Source organism: Sorex araneus, chromosome 1 (genome assembly GCF_027595985.1).
Source record: "Sorex araneus isolate mSorAra2 chromosome 1, mSorAra2.pri, whole genome shotgun sequence".
Lineage (NCBI taxonomy): Eukaryota > Metazoa > Chordata > Mammalia > Eulipotyphla > Soricidae > Sorex > Sorex araneus.
Window position 1 is genome coordinate 34,242,541 of NC_073302.1, and position 13,342 is coordinate 34,255,882.

The following is a 13,342-nucleotide window of genomic DNA, read 5'->3' on the forward strand; positions in this document are numbered from 1 at the left end:
GTTATTGGTCATTAATTCATGCGTGGTTAACTCGTCTTGTTTAAAAACAAGAGGGGCCAGAGTGATAGTATAGTGGGGAAGGCATTTGCCTTGCACACTGCCAACCTGGGTTGGATCCCCAGTACACCATCTGGTCCCCCAAGCCCTGACAGGAGCAATTTCTGAGTACAGAGCCAGGAGAAAACCCCTGAGCACTGCTGGGTGTGGAGCCAAAATCAAGAAAAAAAAAAGAGATTATTTATGAGTATGTGGGATGAGGAAAGGAGAGGGCTTCAGATATGGGGGGAAAAGCATGTTCCCAGATTTTTGAGCTGTGGTTTGGAGGCAGCAAAGCATGGCATTTCTTCATAGATCAACCTGTGCCCCCATACCGTAAGTGCTTCTCCCAGGCCAATTTTATACACTAAAACAACCTGAAGTTTTATTCTTAAAGTGAAATAAAGTAGTTTTATTTAGAAAAATGCAAGGAGTCAGTCAAAAGAGACCAAAAAAAAAAAGAAAAAGAAAAACACATCACAGATTTTGATGCGGGCAGCAGAGATATGCTAAAAGATAAACTTTTAATACACCAGTTTCATTTCTATGCTCCACTTGCATCTCAAAATGGCACAAATCCAAAATTCTTCTCTGTTCCTTTTTCTCCATTCCACCAACCTACCTACAAGAAGCGTTCCAACAAGTTAATAAGGGAAATATATCGACTCCTTATAGAATTAGTAAATTACTGAAATTTCTTTTGGTTTTAAGCATTCAAGATTTCTGTTAAAAAGTCTTCTTTTATTTGAAATTGTACTCCCTTAACTTTCACTAATGAGCAAATACGCTCCCTACTTTGGAGTGATCAGTCCTAGGAACTTGATTGTGAGCCATTTGAGATAACAGTACTATTCCCAAGTATTTTGGATTACAAAGTTCTATTGTTTCTTGACTTCCATGTATTATCCATTTTTCCTAGTGGGATGCTAGTACACTACAGCAGAAAAAAAAAGCCTTAGCAACTTCTATTTTGCTTCTGTTGTGGCCATCACAGGCAAGAATTGTTCCCAAGCTTCAAAAAAATTCAAGCACCTACTGTTAAAAGGACTTTGAAATCAAAGAGAGTTGTTGGCTATGTGTGAGAGCATAGGAGCATACTTTTTGGATTGAAAATTTAAAAAACAGTCTATGTGAACAATTCAACAAATTTATTTAATGCCTAATATGTGCCAGACATGGTTTGGATGCTACAGAGATAAGAATGTAATACCCTCTTCTCAGGGAATTTACATTTTTTAAATTAAGGGAGTGTGGCAGGAAAGGGGAACATATATGCTGTTTTATAGTAGGATAGTCAGAGAAAGTGATTAGTGGCATTTGAACAGAGACTTGGAAGAAATGAACAAATCTAGTCCTTCCTTGGGGAAGGACTTTCCTGGTGGAGGGAATTCAGGCACAAAGATTTAAGACAGGAAATTGTAAGGTATGTTGAGGAATACCACGGAATATCAAGGAGATCAGTGAAAATTGAATTGAAAAGATGAGAGGGAGAGAAAGAGGAGAAAAGTTGTAAAGTTACCTGGAGAAAGTCACATAGTATTTTTAGGCCATGGCAAACACCCTGGATTCCCGCCCCCCTCCCACCTTGGTGAATTGATAAATAAATGGAAGGTTTTGCTCAAAGAAATGATGCATAGATTCTAACAGGATTCTTTTGCTGCTGTAATGGGGATGTGTTAGGCTGAATTCCCTAGAAGTAGATCTGAGATAAGGATAATCTGAGATAAGCATGGAGTTTATGGTGAAACTGTTGGAGAATAAAGAAGTAGGGCAGGAAAGGAGGGGAATGGCAACACTGTGATTTGGAGTCATGTGTTGCTTCAACCTGAAACATAGTTTCTACTGTAAAGATTTTCCCATGTTAAGATGAGAAAGGGGCGATTATTACCATTAATCTAGTCATTCACTGAATGCTGAAGGCAAAGAGATGGGCATTTAAAATCCCAGGCACCTACATGGAGATGGTGATGTCCATTGCCTGAACACAGTCCTCACTAATGTGCTCACAGAGGCTGGGAGGGAGTCTCTGAATCAAACTGATAAAAGAGTCCCAACCCCCTGAGTGAACCAATAGCATCTTCATGGACTAGAGTGGGACTAGAGAAGCAATTAAGGGTTAAATGCAGTCGTTCAGAAGTTGCTATAGTCTATAGTGAGGCAGTAGAAGTGTTGAGAAGTGGCTGGATTCTAGAAAATACAATTGTAGAAAGAGCCTAGAAGACTAGAACACAGTGTTTGCTAATGGACTGCTTAGAGGATTTAAGAGGAGGAGAATGAAGGGTAAGTCAGTGATAGAGCACCTGTCTTGCATATGTTAAGTCCAGTGTTCCATTAATTTTTACAGAAATTTGGCACTGAACGAGAAAGAAAGAAAGGAAAGGAAGATAGGAAGGAGGATGAAAGGAGAAAGGAATGAAGGAAGAAAGGCAAAAGGAAGGAAGGACGGAAGGAATATGATAAAAGGCTGGAACACATGCCTGGCACTGCATGGTAATCCAAGCCAAACTGGGGCACCCTGGTGGTCCCCAGCACCTTCTAGCTATCCAAATTAAGATGTCAAGAAGTCAATGAGATATTTCCGTCAGAAGCTGACAATCTAGTTCCCAGTTTCAAATGCCCATGTTACCTAAAGCTTGTGCAATTATGTTTGAAGTAACACTGTTGGAATCTTTGAGCATGGTTCTGAGAATGGATGTGGAGTGAGAAACCCATAATTAATTTCCAACAATCTCGAAGAGGTCAAAAGGTAAATGTTGTAATTGTACTGCAGTAAGTTTGATGACAACTTCAGGCACTGTTTCTAAAATGGGTAATTAAATACACGATTTTTTTGAGTAAATTATCAAAAGTTTTAATGGTTTAGAGGCAACACAGATTCTTAGAACAAATTAGACCAGACTCGTTTCATTTTCATCTTGGAAATGTATTTGGGCCTGAAATTCTACAATCTTAGTATATCCTGCTTTTCATACAGTGTGTGTTAAGTTTCTTTATCACGTCGTACTGAAAAATGAACTGTGAGTCAGAAACTAAAATAGCTATGTAGTGTACTTTCTTCTTTTTTAGTGGTGGTGATGGTGGGGGCTCCCAAGCAGTGCTCTGGAGGTTGGGGGGATACTTGTAATTCTTGGACAACAGGCCCGGTGGCTTAGGGCTAAAGATGATGCTTAGGCCCTGCCATGCTGGGGGTCTCAGACCACACCTCCTGGCTGCATTCAGTGATACTCCAGGGACCAGGTGGTTCTGGGAATGAGCCTGTATTGCAGCGTGAGCCCTAACAGCTGTACTATCTCCTAGACCCACTTCTTCTTTACTTTCTTTTATTTCTTTCTTGAGTGGGTGGAGGGGTACTCCTGGCAGTGCTCAAGGGAACATTTGGCTTCCAGGAAACTCCAACCCTTTTTTTTTTCTACTGCGGTGGTCCAAAATAGTTATATAGCTTTGTTTTGTTGTTTTATTTTGGGCGGAACACACCCAGTGGCACTTGGGGGAACCTATGAGGTGCCAGAGCTCGAACCTGGATTGGCTGTGTGTAAGGCAAACACCCTACCCACTGTACTATCTCTCCAACTTCAGTTAATAGGCTGAGCCATAAGACCATAGGATAATGCATAAATTATTTTTTGCTGATAATCACTAGGCTCCTTGCTAGAATTTTTATCAACAACAGATGAAAAGCTAGAAAAATTTAGGAAATTTGAATATGAAATGACATGGAGGAAATAGAAGAGAAATCATATTGTTGAAGGCTTAGAATTATTGAATGAATGAAGTTGCTGAAATAATTAAGGAGAAATCCAAATTGATTATTGGAGACTTAATAGGAATAGATGGTAAATAAAGCAAAACACCTACTTTCAAGAGTTGTGAGATATCTCTCTTTCTGGAATAAAGAGTTGAGGATGTTTTATAAGAAGCTTACTTTGTTATTAAGTCATTTGTGGCATTAAGTTAAGGGTGCAGTCTTTGGAGCCATCTGCTTGGGTTAGGATTCTGGCTTAGTCACAGGCTTGTTGTATGATTTAGGGTATGTTTCTTAAAATCTGTGTGCTATTTTCCATACCTGGAAGATAAGGATGGTTGTGTCATTTCCAACTAATATTGCTGGCAATTCTTTGAAGTATTATAAAATAACTACATTTTAAAGGAGAGAGAACAATGCCTGGAATATAGGAAATGCTGAACAGACAATGGTGTAAATAGATTCTACAGACTGATCTAATTGCTTAAAAATGGTATAGCAATCTTTGGGTAGAATTGTAGAGATAAAGTCTAGATCAGGGGAAACTCATGGCCGATTATAATCTTGACTATTGAGGTTTTGTACTTAGAATAGGATGTCCCTATTTTTTAAATGAAAATACCTACAATATGGGTGATTGCACGCTGAAAGAGGAAAAGGTATGGAATTATACTAGGTGAGAAGAAATGGAAAGGACTGGGGTAAAGAACATAACTTCTTCTTTTGGAAAAAATCAGAAACTGACATAAATCTTTCTTGAAAAATTGAAGAGCTGACATGTGGAAAAGTAATTAGAGTCTGCTTCACTGGAGACAGGACAAGAAATAAACAGTAGACACAGAAGGGGGTAGAGTGAGGGGTAGAAATGTTTCAGCTTTTTGTTATGGACTGAGAGAGGACAGAAATCAAGTCTAGTGCTACCTCTAGATAACTATCTGACTTCCTGTTTTTCCTTCTCCAAGTCTTGGTTTTATGATATGTAAAATCAGGATTTGGATTGTGCTCTTGATTGCAAAGCATTGTTGGCGTATCAACAGACTGGTTTTATAAGTAGTGGATTTCTCATTGCTGGATATGTTTAAGCAGAGGCCATGTGACCTGATAAGGTAGACATTTTTACAGTAGACTGGATTTCAATCTAAATAATGTTGAAGGTCTTTTTTAATTCCAAAATTCTAGAAATATTTTTGGATGGGGCTATATTGAGATAAATTAGTTTTTCCTTTATGCCCACTTCATGGACTGGAGCGATAGCACAGCGGGTAGGGCGTTTGCCTTGCATGGGGCCGACCTGAATTCTATTCCTCCATCCTCTAAGAGAACCTGGCAAGCTACCAAGAGTATCCTGCCCACACATCAGAGCCTGGCAAGCTATGTGTGGTGTATTCGATATGTCAAAGATAGTAACAACAAGTCTCACAACTGAGATGTTACTGGTGCCCACTCGAGCAAAATGATGTACAACGGGACGACAGTGCTATAGTGCTACAGTGCTCACTTCATAGAGATTTCAACTTTTTTTTTTTTTTTTTGCTTTTGGGTCTCACCTGGCAATGCACAGGCATTACTCCTGGCTCATGCACTCAGGAATTACTCCTGGCAGTGCTGGGGGACCATATGGGATACTGGGAATTGAACCGGGGTTGGCTGTGTGCAAGGCAAATGCCCTGCCCACTGTACTATCGCTCCAGCCCCCAATATTTCAACTTTTAACTGAATGATTTAACAGTTGGTGTAGAGTCCCTTCATTTCCTATTCTGTAGAGTGACGTGTGAATTCAACTGAGTTCACTTTTCCTCTTGCAATAAACTCACTGAGAGGGACTGGAGAGATAGTTCAGCAGGTAGAACACTTGTTTTGCATGCAGTTGGCTCAAGTTCAATTTCTGGTACTCCATAAGGCCTCCGGAGAACTGCAAGGAGTTATCCCTGAATGCAGAGCAAAAACTAAGCACCAAGCACTACTGGGTGTGCGACCCCCAAAGAAAAAACAACCTTCCTCCTACCTCCCCACCCCCAAAATTCCACAAAACTAAATAACTCAAAGAGAATAGAATGACTTCATGAAATAAATCTCTGGGGACTGAAGAGATAGTAGTACTGCTTGTAAGGCACTGCCTTGAATATATCAGACCCTGGTTTGATATCTACCCCACACAAGGTCTCCCAAACATTGCCAGGAATTATCCCTGAGCAGAAAGTAAGACAGGTATGTCCCAAAGACAAAGACCACAACACAAAAGAAATCTCTGTATAAATTCCTATGATGCTTATAGTGTCACTGAAAATTTTTTAGTGCTAACCTGTGGTTAGTCCAGCTCTTCCTCCTGAAAGTGGGGAAAAAAAGAGACAAGAATATCCCCAAGTCAGTGATTCCCTATTACACGTCTCTGAGATTCTAGGCATTGAGAATTGAAAATCTGGTGCTGGTGGAGGCTGTGCAGGCTGGGGTGGGGACCGTAAAAGCGGGAGAGCCAGGACCTCACAATGGCAGACTGAATGGCAGTCGAGAAGAACAGAGATGTGTGGCTCTATCATCTGTTGCCTGCAGCTGCCATGTTGACTTTATTCTTTAAATAACAAGTATTTGCTGACCACTTATCACGTGGAGCATACGCTGCTAGGCACGCTGAGGGGCACACCGGGGTGTGACACCCTGCCCCTTTCTGACAAGAAATTCCTAATCTGGTTGGGAGACAAGTAGCAGCTCATACTTGAGAGAGTAATTGGTTATTTGCAAAGTGCCTTTAGGCAGATCCTTTTCCTCCTTAGTAGCCTGTGGAGTTACATCCTTTGAGTACTCTCTCATTAACCATCCTGTAATCTCATTTTTTTTTTCAGACAGGAAACTGCTCTGAAAGTTAAGCCACTTCCTAGAGATTATTTATTAGTGCTATCTGAAGCGTCTAGCTGTGGTTGAAGTAGACCTAGGCAGGTCTGATCCAATTTCAGTGCTTTTCCCACTATACCACACTAATAGAAATATTTAGAAATCAATACATAGGGACTGGAGAAAGAGTAGAGTGAACAGGGTGCTGCCAACCTGGATTTGATCCCCAGAACCACATAGGGTCTCAGTTCAGCCATGACTGTTCCCTGTGCACAGAACTAGGAGTAAGTTTGAGTGCCACTGGGTATGTCACAAAAAAATTACATAGACTCTAAGGTATTTCAAAGGAGTTATTCAGAGAGATTGTCTCCAGGAATTCATGGGTGCAGATTATAGTGGCTGGGTGCTGAAAGGATGTAGTACTACTGAAATAATGAGAATTTAATAGTTGGAGTCCCAGTATGACTTAACAAAAAAACCCAGTAATTTAAGAAAGTGGTCATGATGCTGCCATGTTTGATTGCTTCTATCATTTATGCCCTGTGTAACTCCAAGGGTGTCAATCATGTAGATTGATATAAATGGTTGTTCAATGTAGTGTTCAGTTGCACAATGCACTCTCTCTCTCTCTCTTTCTCTCTCTGTGTGTCTTGGACTTATTTGGAGAGTTTAGAGATGGAGATTAGACCTGGAATGTTGGGGCAGGAACTAATCATAAAGTAATGGTATGGTTAGGATAAAAATTTTCTTTCTAAAATCTAGGAATTGAAAACAATCTTCCCCACCTCCCCACCCCCAAAAGAGAATCTCAATTAAATCAATGCTTTGGAAGATTGTTCTGAGACGCACAGATTAAATTTTAGAGGGGTGGGTTGGAGTGATAGAACAGTGAGAGGGTGTTTGCCTTGAATACAACTGACCTGGGTCTATCCCCAGCATCCCATATGGTACCCTGAGTTGCACCAGGAGTAATTCATGAGTGCAGATCCAAAAGTAACCACTGAGCTCTACTGGGGTGGTCCCCTAACCAAAAGTAAATAAATAAATTTTATAAGGGGGAGAAATGGAGGTGGGGGACTAGATAGTATTTTGATTAGCTAAATATAGTACAAAAATATTCTGAACATGGTAATGTCAATAATAAGACATAGAAAAGGATAAACATGGAAGATCTTCTTTTACTAATTATACACATGGTTTTAAGCTTTCAGTAAGTGAAAGGCATGTGCCATATGCTAGTGACTTAATAGAAATCCAAGTAGGCATTAGTGTTGTCATTCTATAATTTATGGACAGTAAGGGGGACTCAGGTAATTATTAAATAATCATATAACTATTAATTATAAATCAGTATGAAAATGCTGTGAAGAAAAAAACCCAAAATGATATGAGAGTGTGTAATAGTATTAACATTGACAGTTTGAACACACACACACACACACACACAGAGAGAGAGAGAGAGAGAGAGAGAGAGAGAGAGAGAGAGAGAGAGAGAGAGAGAGAGAGCAGAGACTTACTAACTGCAAAACATTTTGAACTGAGGTTGGGTTGGAGTGAATTATACAACAGGAGGTCAGGAGAAGGAGAAAAACATCCTGAACAAAGGAAAATGCATATGCAAAGGCCCAGTGGTGTCAGGGTGTCTGTACTAGTCGGTGCAAAGTGGTAGGATAAGTCTATGGAAACAAGGTTAGAGAGTAGTTGTCCTGACACTGGAAAGAAATGATGACCCAGATAATTGTGGATTGTTGACTGTTGGGAAGGAATCTCCTAAATGGTGCTCAAGAAGGCTCAGGGACAACTTCTGGTGATACTCAGCTGACCAGGTGAGATGATGCCAGAGGATCAAGTACTGGGGGACTCATGCAATGCCAGAAATGACCAGCATCACCCCGGAACTATATGTGTGCTTCTAGGACTATACTTGATATTTGGAGGCCTATGATGCTCAGAGTCCAAGTAGGGTCCCACACATGCACAGCTTACATCCCTAACCTCTGTGCTATCGCCCCAGTCTTTACTTCTGTATTTCAAGAGCATGGTTTTGCTATTATGTGGGGGAAAGAAAAAAGATGAATACTGAGAGAAACTGGTAAGAACCAGCTGTAGTAGTTTAAGAAAAGATGGATCTTAGATATTCATGGAGTAAACAGTGAAGAGAGAATAGCATGATAATATTCATATAGACTTTATGGTGGTAGAACACAGATAAAGGAAGGAGAAAATGCACCCCCACTCAAGGCTTTGGATGTGGAAGTCTTACAGCCTGAAGGTACTATTTAGGTACGTTATTGAAAGAGGGAGGGGGATGTTTCTAATTATGTGTAGAGTTAAGGGACACAGTAGCTTATTCAAGTGAAAACATGTCACATGAGCAGTAGAATCCAATGTTTTTTAAAGACAGGAGGATTGTCATTGTGAGATTGATTATTGTCAATCACTGTCACTGTCATCTTGTTGCTCATCGATTTGTTCGAGTGGGCACCAGTAATGTCTCTCATTGTGAGACTTATTGTTACTGTTTTTGGCATATCCAATAAGCCACGGGTAGCTTGCCAGGCTCTGCTGTGCGGGCGAGATACTCTCGGTAGCTTGCCAGGCTGTCCGAGAGGGGCGGTGGAATCGAACATGGGTCGGCCACATGAAAGGCGAACACCCTACCACTGTGCACTGAACACTCCAGCCCATTATTGTCCATTATTGTCAATAAATTTGAATAAATAAATAAAGTTGAACTGTGTGATTAGCACCACTGGATAAGATGAACTGAAAAGTAGGGTAGGCCTACAAATAAGTGGTTACAGAAATAGAAGGGCATGTTTGTACATAAAAAACAGAAGTCTAAGCATTAAACCTAGCCAGTTTTTCTTGCAACCTTATACATACTTCTCTGAATAAAATACCAATTACGCATCTAATAGGAAGAAATTGTTCTGTGTACCATAGGGCTGTTGTTTTCATAGTGTGGCTGCTTTCAGAATATGTTACAAATTTAGGGATGGATAAAAATCAGACTCAATGCTAGACTAGTCCGGCAGAGAAATAACATTTTGGTGTAGCTTTTGCTAGTGAAGACTGTGGTCCAAAAATTAGATTTAGCAATAATCTGATTCTTCTCCATATGCACTCAAATAAATAGACTAGAGACCTAAGATCAATAAGATGCATTTTTCCCCGAACAATCAGTTAGTAGTCTGTTTCAATATTTGAGAAGTCACAGTGTGTTCCTGGGACCAAAGTACACCAAACTTTCATCTTAATTCCAAATGTCTCTAAAATCCAGTAACACTTGTCTCAGAAATAAATAAGGACATTAAAAATAAAGTTATCAGCTTTCTCTGCTGCACTCTTTTCATACACTTCCAGGTATGCCCAAAGATATAGGATAGTCGCACGCTCAATTTGTGCCAACTATTGTCAGGAATTATGGGCCAAATTGGTTATTTTTGGATGTAAAACCATCTGAGACTTAATGCATTTGCAAGACAAAACATTTCAGTGAAAGTGTTCTCTTCTTTGAAAGTCTTTTATGAGAGCAAAACTCAGGAGATTTCATCCCACCATTATATTCAAAACTGTGGGATTAAAGACAAAAATGGAAGTGATGAAGTTAATGAATTAATTTGATCAGTTGATGTTTAGTTGGAAACAGAACTGCTCCCTGCTGCTCTGCATTTATGTTCAGAGGCACGGGCATGAAGGATCACCCACAGACAATCACCTTAGCAAGTTTTGCACCTGGAGAGTTAGCCCTGGAACAGTGTCCCATAGTAGGTAGTGAAATGCATGCATGCTCATCTTGCAATGTCGCTCATATGTGTCCCTCCCTATTTCTAGAATTTCTCCTAAAAGAAAAGCACCCCTCTCTCATGCATATATACCTTCTCAGTCTACTATGATTTGAGGTCAACATTTCATATTGGGTAGAGGAAGGCCACTTCTGATGGCCACTGACAGATGGAATTTTTTAAAAAAAATTTATTGATTCACTGTGAGATATAGTTACAAGCTTTCACGTCTGAGTTATAATCACACAATGATCAAACACCCATCCCTCCACCAGTGCACATTCCCCATCATCAATATCCTCAGTATACCCCCACCTTTCCCACTCTCCTACTGCCTCCATGGCAGACAATATTCCCCATATTCTTTCTCTACTTTGGAGCATTATGGTTTGTAATGCAGAAACTGAGAGGTTATCATGTTTGGTCCTTTATCTACTTTTGGCACAGATCTCCCATCCCAATGGATTCTTCCAGCATATATTCTTCTGGGAGCTTTATTTCTGAGTCTCTGGATCCAGGCTGTTCATGAGGTGATAAAAAGCCAGGGACAGTTCGTGGGTGTGACTGGCAAGCTATTGATAAACTTGGGAGATGCAGGAAGGAGGCCCATTCCTGCTCCCAGCAGGCTTGGAGCTTTCTATCAGGGGTCCCGCACACCTGGCTTCTCCGCAGATTCACTCATGGGTAAACCTATGGAGAGCTGCCATGAGTATGGCGGCAATTGAGTTCTGGAGGATTTTGGCTGCCAGGGCTCTGTTGAAATGAAGAGGAAAACTCACCGGCCCCCTCCAATTTGCCCTGGTGAAGACAGCCTGCTATGGGGTCTGGACTGAACAAAAGTTTTGATGAACGTTCCTTCCCCTATGGTTAGACAATTGACTTTGTTTTCAATTTGTCTTATAACTTTATGAATAAGCTATTGTGAACATTTTTTATAGGAAACTTTATGTGAATATGCATTTTTTACATCCCTCGGGAAGTTATGAGTAGACTTTTTAGGTCATAGGGTAGATTATTTTGTGGTTATTTCTGGAAATGCTTGGAGGATACTCCTGCTTCTGAATTGGGGAATTACTCCTGGAGATGCTTTGGGACCCATGCTGTCCAAGGATTAAAACTGGGCTGCCACCATGCAGGGTAAGCGCTTTAGCCCCTGCACTATCTGGCATTGCTGTATGTTTAACTTTTAAAGAAACTGCCAGTAAGTTTGCCAGTTGTTGTAATATTTTACATTCCCACCAGAATAAATGAAAATTTGGGCTGCTCTACATGCTTAACAATATTTGGTGCTGTTAATTTTTATTTTATTTCATTTTTTTTCAATATCAGGGTTGAACTCAGGACCTTAAATTTTAGAAACATGTGCTCTATGACTGAGCCAAGGGGCAGGCAATACTTTAAAAAAGTTTTAGCTATGTGTGTTGTGTATAGTGTTATATCACTATATTCTACTCTGCATTAACCTGGTGGTAAATTATGCTGTTGGATACTTTAATATGTGCTTATTGCCATTTTTATATCTTCTTTTGTAAGTTTTCTGTTCAAGTCTTATGTCTACTTAAGAAATTGAACTCTTTGTCTTTTAATTATTGATAAAAATTTCTGTATATGCTATTGATTATTATATGTATTATGCACACGTTTCCCAGACTGAAATTTGTCCACTTGTTTTCTTGATGGTATATTTTGGTGAAGCAGATGTTTTATGATTTGTATAACTTTTCAGTGTTTTTCATTTACAGTTCATATTTCCTCTCCTTTTAAAAAAGTTTTTGCTTCTAGTAAGAATGTAAAGATTTTATTATATATGTGTATATTTAAATGTATTTATAATTGGTTCTAACTTCATTTGTTTTACCTTTTTTAAATTTAATTTTTATAGAGTTGTTCACAATAATTTATTACACTCAATATTCCATCACCAATCCCACCACCATTTCCCACCACATTTACACCTTTGCACCACTATTATTTCAAATTTTCCTAAACACCACCCAATAGCAGGCTCTAAATATTTTATTTTGTATTTCTTGTTATGAGTAATTCACGAAAAATAATCAAATAAACTTTCTTAGGTGGAGGAGTGTGAAGATTCTTGTATCTCAACCTGGAACCATATGGGATGTCTTGCAGTCATGAGTATAACCATATCTCCAGGAATTCTAAACTTTTAAATTGGGTGATACAGCTGGAGTTAAATTTTTAATTGGATGACAACTACGAGGTTGGGAGGCATTTCTGCAACTTTTGATCTCTCCTGAGATTTCTTTGTGAGTCTCTGGATCATGGCCTGTTAATGAGCTTATACGGTGCCAGTTATTGGCATGACTGCCAGGTTCTCGGAAGAACAGGGAGATTGGGGGAGGTCACCCAACCTGACTCCGTGAGAGTCTGGAGGTTTTGGTTACAAAACCTACGTTCTTGAGTTTTTCAATAGATTCACTCATACCTGAGGCTTGTCCCAAACCTGTGGAGATAGGCCTTGAGCACGGTGGGGATTGGGTTCTGGATGATTTTGGCTGCTGGGGCTCTGGGTAGGTGGTAGGCATACCCGCCCCTCCCAGGTACTCCAATATGAGATTCAAACTGGCATGAGGTCTGGAGGTATCTCTGCTGCTTGTTGATCTCTTCTAAAATTATTTTTTTACCTTTATATTTAAGTCTATAACCAGCCTCAAATTATAATTTTTGAATAGTGGGGGGGCATGGGTCAAGATTTTTCTATTTTTTTCATATCAAATTATTATTGTACATTTGTTAAATTTATTTCTCCTTTTGAGAGACAGACATAGAAAGATTGCACTCATCTGTGGTATATAGAATAACAGAGTGGGAGACTAACACCCAAGAATTGTAGAAATAAGTACCAGGAGGTTGACTCCATGGTTTGGAGGCTGGCCTCACATTCTGGGTAAAGGGCAACTCAGAGAAGGGATCACCAACTATA